Genomic DNA, 16,351 nt, shown 5'->3' on the forward strand with positions numbered 1-16,351 from the left:
ATAATTAAAATATCACTTTTTCAGCTCAGCAGTTCGAGCTAGGGTATTTCGCTGCTAAAAAAATACTGAGAAAAATGCAATCTTGTAGCTATTATAGAATGTTTCGCTGGCGAGAAACTCAAAATAGGCACTCGAAGATCTACGCAGTAAGTTTTTTTAGCAGCGAATTACGTTCGAGCAAATATCGAACTTTGCTCTCTTGATGCACAATTAATCCCGCGATTGTACATTTTCCCTGAACATGTGGGCTTATATCGGGAACTGATTCTCAGGCACCGTTCCAACGGTAATGTGTGTACAATAATTATTATCTGCGCTTGTTATTGCCTTGCAGCATTTGCAGCAGTTATTAGTGTCTGGCGTCTAGAATTATCTGAGACCTAAGGAATTTACCTCATTCTGCGGTGTAGCTCGGTAAGGGTGCCAAATTTTCCGAGTAGCTTAGCTTAGTTTGTCGGAATATGAACTCAAACCGTAATTAATATATAAGAAGCAATGGATATGGATAACTATGTTAGGTAGAGAAAGCCTCAAGGCATTAAGTCCGCCTTTTATACCGTAAGATTTTCTTTTGTGCAATAAAGGTTAAATAAATAAATAGTTAATCTAAGTAAAAATAGAGCTAGAGTGCAGTGGCGGATTTGTAGTCTTAGCCGCCCTAGGCCCCAGGCCATGTAGTAAGTACTAGCCGCCCTTTTCTATTTTTTTAGGATTCGTTGCCCTTTATCTGACTGCCCTAGGCACTGAGACTGTCTTCAAACAGCTTAAATGGCATTAAGTATTGCATTTTTACCTCCTAGCCGCCTAGACATAAAAGCTTGCCAAGACAAATGCAAATTAATGAAATATATGTTAATATTATGAGATTAACCATTTTCTTGTATTATCAAGGATTCATTTTTGAAGGCTAAACACTTTGTCTTTAATTAAAGGATTAGACTAATTCACCTCACGACTACAGGGCGTGACGGTTGTGTGTGTCAGCGCAACCTAACGTGTATATTTACAGGCATTTAGAGAATAAGTATATGAAGGGATGTTTACAAAAACAACATAACTGACTACACTGGTTGACACCTGAAACGATTAACAATGTTCTTAAAAAAGTGTCAACCGCTCTAAGCAGTTATGTTGTTTTTGTAAACATCCCTTCATTTGTTCTTATACTAACACATGTAAGGTGTTATCACCTTATCACCAGCTCGAAACAATTTAACAAGACCCCTCTTGTTATTTGAGTTATCCATCAGAGTTTCACGGTAACCTTAGGTCTATCCATTTCAAAGCCAGCCCTAATCGAATTAAAATACCTGGCGATTCAACTGCGAACACGGTTCGATAGATTTAATATGATTAAGTAATAATTGAAGGTTCAGGAATGTCTGGACTCCAGACGGGAATGGCTTAGTCCGATGAACCCTACAAGAGGTCCGACCTTACTGACCGAATCCTGTTTTCGACCTTTTCAATGAATTCACATGCAGAGGTATTTGCAATCGTGACTGGACCCTATTCAAAATATTAAATGACAGGGATAACGTCGATTATCTATGTCACATCTAAGGGCTTGGGCACAAATCACGTGAGGTCCGATAGGGGGAGGGGGGGTCACGAAAAAATCACTATAGATCACGTTGGGGAAGGGGGGCTATAAGGAAATCTCACGTGTATTTTTCTACAGTGAACGAAACTAAGAAAAAAACCTACAAGAGTAGATACTTTTTATCGGTTTCGTTAAACATAAATCTTCACTCTGCACTTCAAAATAGCGAGTCTATTTAACGAAAATAGAAAAATAAACAAGATTTTTCTATATACAATACATTTTATCTTAAAATTAGGTCGAATAAAAAAAACAAAAACTACACGTGAGGTTGTGTGGGGGGAGGGGGGTAACCAAAAATCTCGCCAAATATCACCAAGGGGGAGGGGGGTCAAAAAGTAGCCGAAAGCACCTCGCGTGATTTGTGCGCAACCCCTAATTATTTATGCATTATAGGACAGGAGCCTTGGAGTAATTCGTATTGGATATCAAAATTCAAATAGCAATATCAATATGGAATAGCAAAACTGAATTAAGTACAAAGTTGTTCAAAACTTCCTTATGACGTATAATCTGTATAATAGTAACAAATTGCACGCTTCACTGTAATGAAATAAATAAATTAAAATATTATAAACACGACTGCTGAATTTTAAGCAAACTGAAAAGCTAAAAATCTTTTGATGTTTTAATAACAGTTACATAACTTTATGAATTTAAATTGGAATATAAATGTACACTTACGGTCGTTCACAGTAAATACAAAGGTTTATTGCACGTTTATGACCGTGACTATACAGTCACCTGTGTATTTTATTTCAATTGCAGTCGGGGGGCCTTTTATATGGGAATGCACTAGGTACATCAAGTCGTGTAAAAATAATGATAGGCATAAAACAACAAAAAGTAAATCCAAATCAAATAATCTTGCAAAAAGTATCAGTCATTTATAGTTACGTAAGTAGTGAAGTAGGTATAGGATATAAATACAATAAATCGTACAGAATGCTCAAAATATTTTACAATTACATAATTGTATTTCAAGTTCATTTGTGTAAAATTTGCCAATGATCTGCAACAGATGGGCGTTTCCGGCAGATATCGGTCAGACGCCAACGTACTGCGTGGAGTACCAAAGTACAGAGGCTATTAAACTTAGTTGGGACATACGACGTTTTGGAATCGCCCGGGTTTGTACGTGAGGCCGACGCGAGCGCATCGATCACTATCGAACGGCCGATTACCGATAAATAATGCCCTGTATTTATGTATTGAATTTTATTAGCCATCTCGTATGAATATCTCAGTATTAAAATAATGGCATAAACTTTTTGAGTTATGTTACATTATGATGACGACTACAGCAGCGTAAAGGTGACATTCGGGTGGTAACTGCAGCCGCGTTACTGACACAGCATGGGTAACATTCCATTTCTGACCGCAGCTGCACTACTAGTACAGTCAGCAGCAGGGTGTACCCTTGTTTTGCCGACGGACTTTTCATCGAATATTATTTCATCGACAACGATTCATCGAAACGTTAGTACTAGTAATATTGTTTGGCGTTATTTTGTTTCATATACTATTTATTTCAATTTTTCTTACTGCGTAGAAATACTATTCATCGAATATTACTTGATCGCTGATTCGTTTCAAATTATTTTAATTGGCACAACTACTAAACATTGCAATTCATTTGTTCGACGTATTACTTTAATACATTTTTCTGTTGTAACAATTTTAGGTTTCGGTTAGGTTAGAACTACGACCCCACACAGAAACGAACGGCTATCAAAGTCATTTTAGGTTAGGTTAGAACTGCGACCCCACACAGAAACGAACGGCTTTAAAAGTAGGTTTAGGTTAGGTTAGAACTGCGACCCCACACAGAAACGAACGGCTTTAAAAATAGGTTTAGGTTAGGTTAGAACTGCGACCACACACATAAACGAACGGCTTTCAAAGTGGGTTTAGGTTAGGTTTGAACTGCGACCCCACACAGAAACGAACGGCTTTCAAAGTAGGTTTAGGTTAGGTTAGAACTGCGACCCCACACAGAAAAGAATGGCTTTCAAAGTAGGTTAGGTTAGGTTAGACCTGCAACTCCACACAGAAACGAACGGCTATCAAAGTAGGTTTAGGTTAGGTTAGAACTGCGACCCCACATAGAAACGAACGGTTTTCAAAGTAGGTTTAGGTTAGGTTAGAACTGCGACCCCACATAGAAACGAACGGCTATCAAAGTCAAATATTACATATTGATATAATTTTATGCGTAATAAATTTTATTAAATGCAATCCAAAATGAAATAAGAAAACCCGTAAAGAAATACCACGATATAAACTATATACGAAATAACTCGAGTGCCAATTAAAAGTCCCAGATTTAAATTTACTAGTATCAATTCTTCGACGCAATGACTTGTCGATGAAATGAAAATGCTTGAAACGTTGTCTTCGAAATAACATTCGATGAAATGTCTGTCGGCAATTCAAGGGTAAACCCAGCAGCAGATATACCTGAGCGGGCAAGGTGTCCAAGAAAACATATACACTTCAATCGTCACAAAAATAAGGACATCTTAGTTGTCATTTTCACTTAGGCTTTCAGTTCGTCACATATACCTTAACTTCTGAGTTTTTCTTTAACACGTACACCCTTATTTAATCACAATGACAATAACGGTTAGAATGTCAGTGGTAACTAAGCGCTCAAATTCAAGCTGCTGTCATTAATACCTACGCGCACTGCCAATCACGTACGTCAGCAGCCAGGGTGCCACCAGTTGCTAAGCAGTTGTTATTTTAATGGTAACTAAGCATCAACATTTTATCTGTTTAACTTTAAAATAAATACTTTCGCAGCTATGAATTGACACCTCCTTTCTTAAAGAAGTATTTTATCGTTAAGTGTCAAACTTAGACAATAAATAAGTAGGTTCTACGAGAATGATCGGTTTTTTATTTTAACTGTCATATGCGGCTGTTCTTCCAAACCGTAGAGCATATTATATATGTTAATATATTTATTTAGCCCGCTTATTGTACTAAAATATACTATACAGGGTGGCCCATTTAGATCGGCCAGTATGGGAAAATCTGATACTATAAGATATACACCGATCTCTTCTTAGGAACCATGTCATCGATTTTAGTAACACGAAAAACTGCATTCATACATTTAAAATTGTGTACTCAGCTCGGGAATCGAACCCCGAACGTTTTGAAAAATAAAACTAAGACTATTTCTATTTAATATCGATTGTGTAGGTTTATTTAAGCTTAAATGTTACTATGAAATATGTATGATGTCTGAAATTAATAAAATGCATTTTTTTCATATCCTTTAATTTAATTTAGTAAGTTTTCGAAGAGACCACCATTTTTAGGGTTCCGTAGCCAAATGGCAAAAAACCGGAACCCTTATAGATTCGTCATGTCTGCCTGTCTATCTGTCCGTCCGTATGTCACAGCCACTTTTTTCCGAAACTATAAGAACTATACTGTTGAAACTTGGTAAGTAGATGTATTCTGTGAACCGCTTTAAGATTTTCACGCAAAAATAGAAAAAAAAACAATTAATTTTGGGGGTTCCCCATACTTAGAACTGAAACTCAAAATTTTTTTTCATCATCACGTATAGGACGTGTGGGGTATCTATGGATAGGTCTTCAAAAATGATATTGAGGTTTCTAATATATATATTTATTTTCTAAACTGAATAGTTTGCGCGAGATGTCTCTCGCGCAAACTATTCAGTTTAGAAAAAAATATCGTCCAAAGTGGTAAAATGTGTGTCCTTCCCTGTAATTTCTAAAATAAGAGAATGATAAAACTAATAAATATATATGATGTACATTACTATGCAAACTTCCACCGAAAATTGGTTTGAACGAGATCTAGTAATAGTAGTAGTACTAGTAGTTTTTTTTTAATACGTCATAAATCGTAAACCGCAATTTTATTGTTGCTTGCTGCTATGGAACATGGAACCCTTCATGGGCTCGCACTTGGGCGCTTTTTTCCGAACAGGAGTAATCTAAGTAACGCCCACTGCGAGTTCAAACCTATTACAACGTTCTGATAGAAAGTCGTACATACGCTACATGTGACATAGCTTCAAAAATTATATACATAGCATAAAACCAAAAGACACAAATTATGAAATTAATAATAGATATGAAACCCAAAAAAAATAAAAAGCTGTAATCTCTAGGTGCGTACGACTTAGATTTGAACCCGCGGTCTCTGCTTTGAAAAGCAAACGCCTTAGTAACAAGACCACAACGTGCCTTGACAATTGGCTCTAAATTCCGCTTCAGTTAGCTTTCGCTATATGTCATTCGTTTTGACGATTCTGTTAAAAGAAATAGTTTGCAGTAAGTTGACCGAGAGGCTCCTGTCAAATGGTTGAAGGATAAAACGTGAGATGGATGTATGTGATGACAAGACTGTACTGTTTTCGATGATTGTCAAAACGCTTTACCTGAAATTAGCATGGCTATCTTTCATTCAATATTCGAACATACTTGTATGCTTTAAAGTCTATTTTTCCATATTGTTCAGATATATTTGACACGTTGACCGCTTAGATACCATTGGTTTTTTGACAGCTAAGGTATCAATGACTTGTTGTAAGTGTAGAAATTAATGAATAGCGACTGTTAAGATATTTGTGACACGTTAAGCGCTCACAAGTAAATACTACTATGACAGCCAACAACTTTTTGACAGTTTAAACGTTTACCTCTCTTTGAGCACCTGGTGTGTATAGCGACTTCTGCTGCTGACTGTACTAACGCGGCGGTGTTATTATCAGTTTCCATAGTAAAATGAATGGTAGTGCTGCTGTTGTTAGAAATTGACTGTCACCTTTGCTGCGGTCTTGACGCGGGCGCTGTCACTGTCAATTTCCTTGATAAAATGACTGAGGGATTGAACGTTCCAATCGCGGCAGCAAGGCGACTTAATTACTGCTGCAGTGTTGACGTGGGCAATGTCCATCTCCTTGAGTATCAACCCTCGTCCATCACCTTGAGTCTCTTGGGGAATACCCCAGGCTACAACTGAATTGATTCTACGTACGATATCAAAAACCTCCAAGACTTACATGTACGCAGGTAAAGGTAAATGTGAGTATACCTACTTGCTGCACGAATAAGAAACGTGTTTTCGCGTATATTCCTAGACACCGAAGTCATGTGAAAATTATTAGAAATAGCACATTTACCTCAAGTAACCTTAACCCGTACTATGTAACGGAATGCACTGCGCCGTATTGTATATTTTGGAACTCTGTCAAATGTGTTCAGGCTATTAATATGGCGTTTAACGGCCCGAATGTCTGTACGATAATCGTTTGTTTGTCATTTGTGAAATTCGGTACATCTGTATGTTAAGAAACTTTGGAACAAGACCAAAAATAGCGATGCACGATTTTACTAGCTTTAACCTGTGTCGAAACGTCGGAATTAAGGTAACAAAATAAATTCACGATAGACCCGATTGTTCAAAACGCAAAAGGTTTAAATATATAAAGTAAAGTAAAGTAAAGTAAAAAATATTTTTATTGCACAGAAAGAATACAGTGGTAACATAACAACACGAGTTACTGATAAGAGTTGTGCATAACCAACTTGACATTCAGAGATTCCAGGAGTCCCCGCACTAGGCTAGGCCTGTATCGCGGGAGACCAGATGTACATTGTATGTAGCCATATAGCTTTAGACTTTAGGGATGTTGAAAACAAAGTGTAATGTATGTAATATCAAGTAAACCAACTTACCAACCGCCATTATCTGATTAGGATCAAAACATACGTCAGGAATTTAAGTAGAACAATCAGTTGCTTTATTAACTTTGTGCGAGTAAAAAATATATCTGACTCATTTCTTATATATACGTACCTACAGTCCTACAACCTTTTTTTAACTGGGTTAACCATTTGGCTAATTACTAATATTTATTTTCTGCGTTGTATCTATCAACGTAAATACTGATATGTATCCTCCCCCCTGTCTTGTCTATGATCATTATAGAATGATCATAGACAACATCATAGGATGTTGTTAATGACATGTGGCTAAAATATAACTTTATATACTAAAATATAAAGCTTATTTCTTAATTTTATGATATTTGCCCAAAGTAACATAGAAATTGCTTTCAGTTTTCGTCAAACAAGTTAATTTGTAGTACCTATCGTTTAAAGATAAATTGTTTTAGCCTAGACTTGAGCTTGATGCCCTGAAACTGAAAAAAAGAACACGAACATTATTAATGTTCCCTCATAGTCAGCAAAAATAATTTTATTTATAACGGAGTAGAATATCTCGAAAAATAAAGAGAAAACTTGTTTCAGAAGATTTACAAGTTGACTTTCCGGACTCTTCCTAACATTTAGGGGCCATGAAAAAATTACGGAGTTGGACATTGTTTCAAGTTTATTAAAGTTTGTAAAAAGGCCGTGTTCTGCTGCGCATGAAATTAGAGTGTTTTCTGAAAAGATTTCCAGACATCTAAAATAATATTTTTTTGCAATTTATGGGGCATTAGTTCTATTCAAGTTTTGATGAGATTACATAGTCATAATTTCTTTACCTCTTAACAGCCAGCAAAAATTCTTGTTTTTTTTGCCTGCCTAGCAGTACCTACAACAACAAAAACATTAAAAATAACCTTTAAAAGAGGAAATCAAAGTTTAATACCTACCAAAGTAGTTCTAGTTATCACGGAATAATAAATAAATAAATAAAAAATAAAAAGCTTTTATTTCAGGCAGTACCCATATAAAAATTGCATAATACAATGTTAAAACTAATTTAAAATGTTTGTGTGGTACCTATAATCTTTCTGAATTCTCATTCCAATTCTTAGCCTAAACAAAGGTCTTATCATCGCGTTTCTATTTCAGATTATGATCTAATATTTTTCAAGCGATAAACAATAAATGCTTGTTGAAAGCTTTTCTTTGAAACTTGTTGATAAATAGCTGCCAGTCAGAGACGTTGCAACATGTCTGACCTTAACTAATATTAGAGTACACATCTGTCCTGGTTTACACGAGATTTAGATTATATAAGTTGCCTAGATTGGAGTAAGTGGCAGTTACTAATTTATCTTATTACCTGACTATCGAAGAAGGATTATGTTTTTCGAACGTAATATGTATCAATGTATGTAGTAAGTATGTGGAATTATTTAGGACCGTCTTCGTGTAGTAGTCCTCGTACTGAAATAATCGTGTGGAAACGGAACTAACCCCAATAAGCCCTAGTTTCCTATTTGGGCAGGAAAGGCAGATTGCCGCCGCTTTCATGAATACTAGTTAATAGATCTATAAACGATTATGGATTAGATATGTCACTAAATGTGACGTTTCTTCAAAAACTTCACTTTTGACACTGACACATCTAATCCATAACGTTTCTAGATCTATTAATTGGACGTATCTTAAAGCTCGAATGGGACAGTCAGTCTTGCCAAAGGATGAACTGCTTCTGGTTTAGCAGATATTAGTTATACTTAAAATTATCCCACTTTCGAACTTAAGTTGTGTATTGACACTATTGAGTCCCCCACCCCATTATACAATCTAGTGTCATGAAACAAATCGCTGCCCAGTATAAATAAATCATTCTGCTACACTCTACACACCGGATAGATCGTTTCAAAACATTACCAAAATGCCCGATAAAATTCAGTAGCACGACTCTCACGAGCCCGATTCCGCTTTTTACAATTTGAGATAGTTTTTATCTTATTTTGATACGACATTGAGACAGCGTGCACGCTGCACCAATCAGAGAGAATCGCTAACGCTGATTGGTGATTACGAAATACAATCAGGAATCGTCTCGTAAGGCATTACTTTAGCACTTACTGGTGCACGCGAGATGCCTGATCCAGATATGATAAAAACGACAGATGTGCATGTGCAAGGTATAAAAAGGTTTCTAAAAAGTTGAAAAAGTTCTAGAAAATTTCACGAAAATTCACGGGAATTTCGGAAGTGGAAAATTTCAATTCCTGTGCAAATATGAGAAGTTTCCGCAATTTCTCCAAGTGGAAATTTCGCAATTTTGGAAACTTTCCGATCAGTAATTAAAACCATATCATACTGTTGAAACAGAATCGGCTCCCTACTCGAAGTGCAGTAAGTTGTGCAAAATAACGCGAGTGCCTGGAGCTCGCTCGAAAGGAAAATTGTGTTCATGCGACATAAGTCCGCCCGAGATTCTTGGCTATCCTGCGCATAATGCGGCCCCGGTGCGATGCACGCTGGCTGCTTTTAACTATTGTGTTTGAGGTTGTTAAGTTTGATATTTATCATCTTGACTCGAACAGGAGATTATTTTCTTCCTTGCCAAGTTTTTTCAATTTCCAATTTTATTAGGGTTAAAATTTGGTCTTGGTGAAGTTGAAAAGGGCGTCTCGTGTCGGTAATTTATTTATTGAGCAATTGCGCGGCTATGTAGTAGCAGCAGATTAATATAAAATTATATGTCATATACTAAAGGAAAAGCGATGAAGGGATGAAGGCCTCCAGTGCCCAGGGCTGGCACTCTTTAAGTGCTTTTTGGGGGCAGCTCAATCCCGTAATCACCTGAGTTGATTCGTTGGTCACTGGAGGACTTGGTTGCTTTTTTTTTCGTATTTGGGTAATTCTTCAAAAATCTCATTCCCATGGCCTTACCTAATCGCAAATAATATTTATATGCATCATTTTAGGTGACTGAAACTCGTCCAAAGGACCCCGCAGCAAACATAGGGAAAAAGTGGTTGAAACCACTTTTTCCCTATGTTTGCTGCGGGGTCCTTTCATTTACAACCAAACCAGCTATAAGCGGAATCTCTTGAGAATTTGCAAATAGGTATAGCCAGGAGAATGAGAGTAGGATGACGCAAGTACATGACATCTATTTCAGGTTTATCCCATGTATATTTTTACTTTTAAAGCTTTATTGAAATAGATCTCCAGTTAGCCACCAGTTAATGATAACGAGGTCAATGTTCTAGCTGGACCGATGCCTAATGTTCCCGAGATGTGGGATCTGCTTGAAAGGTGTTCGATCTGTCCGATCATTGATCTACATTTTGTCTATTCCTGGTTTGTGTACGGGATTTATGTCTGATTGCTTTATGTGGGTTTTGTGTCAATCCCGACATTAAGGATGACTCCGGCTAGACGACCGGGGCGTCTGACATGACATTTTCTATGACGGCTGATCGGTGATCACGTGGTACTTCTTGTCTAGATGACTCTCGTTAGACTGAGCCGTGTCCGGGCCGGAGCTTCCGGTGCATCGTTTTCTATGGAAAGCATCACGTGATCGCCTATCATGTCATAGAAAAGTACGCGCTGGAAGCTCTGACCCGGCCCCAGTAGCCCGGTCTAGTAGCGTGATTGAGCCCTTATTTTAACGGAAAAGCGGCCTAACCTCCTTGTTTATGAGCTATTGGAAACATTATTTGCTAATCACTAGTTAAGTATTCGATTGAACAAAAAAAAAACTTGTAATTTTTTGTGACTGCAGACTGCATATGCAATGTAAAGGTATTACTGAATCGCGATTAGAAAGGGATTGAGATAGCTGTCAATCCATATTGATTTTGACGTAAGTGTATGGAAATCTGTTATTTCTAAACCCTTTCTGATCGCGGCATGATAATATATGTATATCAATCTAAGTAATAGTCTGGTGATGGAGAGGTGACGTGATCAAAGGCATTAATATGTACAATTGCAATGCTCTGTAATCTCTTATAGATGGAATCAATTCCATGGCTTTTATCTTTTGTTTAACGAAAGGTACAGTCGAGTCAGTCGACTGAAAATCTGCAAAAAAACGAAATATTTGGCAGAAAATTATTGCGTTACAGTCACTATTACTCTAAAAATCAATAGGCACGATTAAAATTTATACGATCAATATGTTTATAAAGACGAAAAATAATAAGTGGTAGTTTTACGTTTTATATACACTCTCTTACACATTCATACGTAGGTTAATATCGATTTATCTTCCATTTATTTTTACTACCATCTGTTCATACAAACTATAGATACCGTACGTAATGCAATTAGGTAATAAAACTTTTTATTTGAAATATTGAGAGTAGGTACCTAAACTACGTACAGTCAGCAGCAGAAGTTGCTCAGCGAGCGAGGTGCTCAAAATGATCTTGACGCGATTTTATTGTTAAGAGAATAAATAAGATGTCAAGGTAATTTTGAACACCTCGCCCGCTTAGCAACTTCTGCTGCTGACTGTACCTGTCGGAGCGAACGTGCTTTATCATAAGCTCTCGTAATCTTAACATATAAAAATAGAGATTTGTATAAATACATGTTGTCAACATATTTATTTTAGTATGTGTGGGTCAGTTTTTGAAACATACATTATTATATCGGGTTCGAATCCTGGTAAGGGCATTTATTTGTGTGTTCATTACAAATATTTGTTCCTGAGTTATGGATGTTCTCTATGTATATAAGTATTTGTATACATGTGTATATTATATGTATATATCGTCGTCTAGTACCCATAACACAAGCCTTATTGAGTTTACTGTGGGTCTAGGCCGACCTGTGTAAAATTGTCCTATAATATTTATTAATTTATTTATATTATAGGTAAATACAACAAGGGTAATAGAATATTTCGTCAGGTGATAAACAGAACTCACTAATTGCAGAAATAATAATTAAACAAAAATCAACCTTGTTTTGTTACTAGTACGGTCCACTATGGCTCTGAAGGAATAGTAAATAGTGTGGTTTGGTTATCACCTGTGACGATTAAATTTCTATCGACATTAGAGCTCTTTCATGCAAGCTTTTCATGCGCTTTCCAATGCTATGACCTTACTATATCATATTGGATATTCAATTTAGGTTGATCTAGGTATTGTTTCTAGTAGTTATGTACTTAGGTCTTTCGGTTGTCTGGCTAAGCCAAACTGTGAATATACATTTTCAATGAAAACAGGAAAATCTTTCAATAACCTATGATTATTTATTGCTTATACTTAGTTGTTAGAATTTTTTTTAAAGGTTTCTTTTTTATTTAATTTTATATTAAAATATGTTTTCTTGTCAACAGGATGGCGACCAACGGGGAGTCCGCGACGACTGAAATCACTGTAAGTATTTTAGTCATAATAGGTACTAAATTTCCACTTCCGCATAGGATCTATATTTCTCAATAACAACATAATTATCATATTAGGTATTCTAACTATGGAGCCGTGCACTGCACGCACACGTCACGCAAGCAGTGTGCCGTCTCTCATAACGATCTGTATATTACAACCTGCGCGTCAACGCACACGCGTCCGGTGTGCACAGGCCTTTTATTTTCGAACCGCTAGTTGCTAACAAATAACCCCTTTATTCATAAACGCATTACAAACCTCAAGCTAATAATCGTTTGTCCTTATCTGTCATTTTGTGCACCTAGATTTAAAACTGCAACACTTGTATTTCGTGATATTGCGACCATTTTGAAAGATTAATTAACGATATTGAGCTGTCATAATTAGTCATAAAGTAATCGCAAATTGTTGCAATGATGTATGTTTACTGAATGCCTAGCCAAGATGACAATCGTTGATATAATCTTAATGCACGTGTCTTTCTTTGTATAAGTTTTAATTAATCGTCTAAAAAGGAACACTTCATAACGAATTTCCTCCAGGACGTCAGAAGGAAGTAAACAACTTGAAAGCGTCAAAAGCATCTTAAACGCCACTATGCTAAACTGTTCTTAATTTGCACCATCGCTAGAGGACAAAATCAAAAGGGCGACTAATCCGCTCTTTGTAGGCCCTTCTGAGAGTTCTTATAAATTATTAAAGACTTCAGCAAGTCCGCGCCAACACCCCGATAACCTACTACCTACCTGCCTTTCGAAATTTGTCTACTTACATCCCTGTCATTCGATGTGAGAGCGATAGAGATGAGGATAGATGAACTTTGCTTTCGAAAAGTGCATGGTTGTGCTAGTGCGGGCGAGCTACAGTGTTGGATCATTGCAGAGTGGCTAAAGTTTTAAAAGTACCGTCAACTGGGGTGAACAGAGATGGCTGGGGTGAATAGGGACAAAACTTAAAATGTGATTTACCTTACAATTTCTTGATAACTACCTACCCACACAAATTGTTTTGTAGAAAACGTACTATTATTTTTAGTCGAACGATACATTTTGTGTGGGTATTTATTAAGAAATTGTAAGTTAAATCACATTTAAAGTTTTGTCCCTATTCACCCCAGCCATGGATCTATTCACATCGGTTGACTGTACTCTATTCGAACATAATATACACCATTGGTATACAATAAACCCTTACTTGAGATACTTTGCTTGTTGTAAATAGGTACTTTACCTATATACATCCTATATGTGTCACAGTGGCGTAGCTAGCATGGGTGGCACCCGGTGCGGAAATTGTGGGTGTCACCCCAAAATTCAATCAAAATTGTAAAATATATTTAAAAAGAGTAATTGTAATTTTGCTCAAATAAAATTAAATAGCTCATGATTTACTCCATCGCTTTCTTATTACGAATTTTTATAGGTGGCACTACTGATGTCGCTTTCTTATTACTAATTTTTATAGGTGGCACTACTGATGTTCACGGTCGGGTGTCACCCCTAAATGGGTGACACCCGGGGCGAACCGCCCCCGCCGCCCCCCCTAGCTACGCCACTGATGTGTCATATATGTATACTCGTACCTTATTGAAAATCGAGAGTAACTTTATAATATTTGTTTAGCGTAATATGATGAGTCAATAAATAGTGCTTAGAGCGACTACGATATCCGCGGCAAGGTTCTAACTTTAAAAACCATATTTGCGTTAAATTCTGCTCAGAATCATTGTTCATTCGTTCTTGATTTTTATAATAATATAGCATTATTTCGCCTTCACTTCTTAACGGCTGCGCTTTATGGAACTAGAATCTATGTTCGCCACCTACGTTTAACCCAATGTATTATTCATGAATCCCAGTTTTTCCATTTCAACATTTCTTTAATTTACAATGATGACAAAGTTCAAAGGGATCGGAATTTCTTTCAATAAAACATTAGAATGAAGACGGAACTCGCAAATAAATGTTTTATGACGGTTCTTTTGGAACTTGGCAGGTGAGTGAAGAACTTTAGAGAAGGAAATAACCCACGAAAAACATTTCATGTTGTACAACTTGACTGTATAGCAAAGTTAGTGTACCAATGTCCCGCTAGATGGCGCTGTTCCCTACGCGCTGTTTTGTAGATCGCGGTGTTAAGATTTTTCTTGGGTTGTATAAGTAATCTGTCATGTTTTTGTCTACCTTCCTCAATAAACTACTTATTTAATGTTTTGGCCAGTGTAGCAAAAAATCGGGCAAGTGCGAGTCGGACTCGCGCACGAAGGGTTCCGTACCATAATGCAAAAAACGCCAAAAAAAAAACGGTCACCCATCCAAGTACTGACCACGCCCGACGTTGCTTAACTTTGGTCAAAAATCACGTTTGTTGCATGGGAGCCTCATTTAAATCTTTATTTTATTCTGTTTTTATCATCTGTGAAAATTTCAACTGTCTAGCTATCACGGTGAGATACAGCCTGGTGACAGACAGACGGACGGACGGACGGACGGATGGACGGACGGACAGCGAAGTCTTAGTAATAGGGTCCCGTTTTAGCCTTTGGGTACGAAACCCTAAAAACGAACAATACCTAATTGACTACATATATACAATAAGCACAACATGACCAGAGATATATATAACTCCGTATAAGATAAATAAAGTCTAAGAAAAAAACGTGCCTCGAAAATCAAGAAAACGTCATTCTCGAATAGATGGCGCACACACCTTTGGTCTATTCTCGGCTAGATGGCGTTGACGACACCGTTTCATATTTAACAATAAAATTTTAAAACATATCAGCGAAAGAACATGGGTCAGTATGGAATATGGAACAATAAAAATTAATAATCATTTATCCGTAAACATATTTTGATTAATTTATACATTTTCAATTTTATTTTAAGTTTTAATCGTGTGTCGATAGATGGCAGTAAATATACCGTGACTACAAAATTTACTTTGGCAATACTATCTATTCTCTTTGATATGACTGACACAGTGAACATAAACGCAATGTTTTAATAGATGATCCAATCTGAATATGTATATTTTTATCCGACCACAATGCTCTCGTTTTAAACTCTTTTTATACCTCTATGTATATGTTTACACCGAGTTATTTCAATAAATATCCATAAAAATCTGAATAAATTATTCAAAATCTTTACTAACGAGTAGTTATTCTACGTCCAGCAAAGTAAATATTCGTTTGTTAATATTTTTTAATAGCAATGATTCACAGCAGCAAATTGTTTACTTTATTAACTGCACAAAACTTTTAACTGAGGCTTACACCACCGTTTATTTAAATATTACCCAGTTGATATTCTTGAACGATTATTTAATCGCAACATGATACTCGTGCAGACTCAATAGCCTTTAATGCAAACATTTAATGTGCAATGAATCTAGGAAACATCGAATCAGATGTTTGGTGGAGAGCCAAGAGTAACAGCGTCGAGCCTCGCCGCTGTTCGCACTAAATCTTAGTCGCTTTTAAATAAAGACTTCGTTCCACTATTAGTGCGAATCAACACATTTATACGTTCAAAAAGGTGGATGAACCTGACGAGTCTAGATGATTTCAACATTAACAATTCACTTTAAGTCTTGCAACAAGTTTCACGCAGAGTTCGACGATCTTGACAAGTTGAAACCGCCACAAT

The 16,351-nt window shown here is 36.6% G+C and overlaps 1 long non-coding RNA gene across 1 annotated transcript in view; it reads right to left on the minus strand.

Moving 5' to 3' along the window:
- LOC134668836 (uncharacterized) overlaps nt 1-16,351 on the minus strand; it is a 160,898-nt gene that overhangs the window by 102,059 nt on the left and 42,488 nt on the right. The gene's annotated exons all lie outside the window — the stretch shown is intronic.

The sequence above is a fragment of the Cydia fagiglandana genome, chromosome 1, assembly GCF_963556715.1.
Source record: "Cydia fagiglandana chromosome 1, ilCydFagi1.1, whole genome shotgun sequence".
NCBI lineage: Eukaryota > Metazoa > Arthropoda > Insecta > Lepidoptera > Tortricidae > Cydia > Cydia fagiglandana.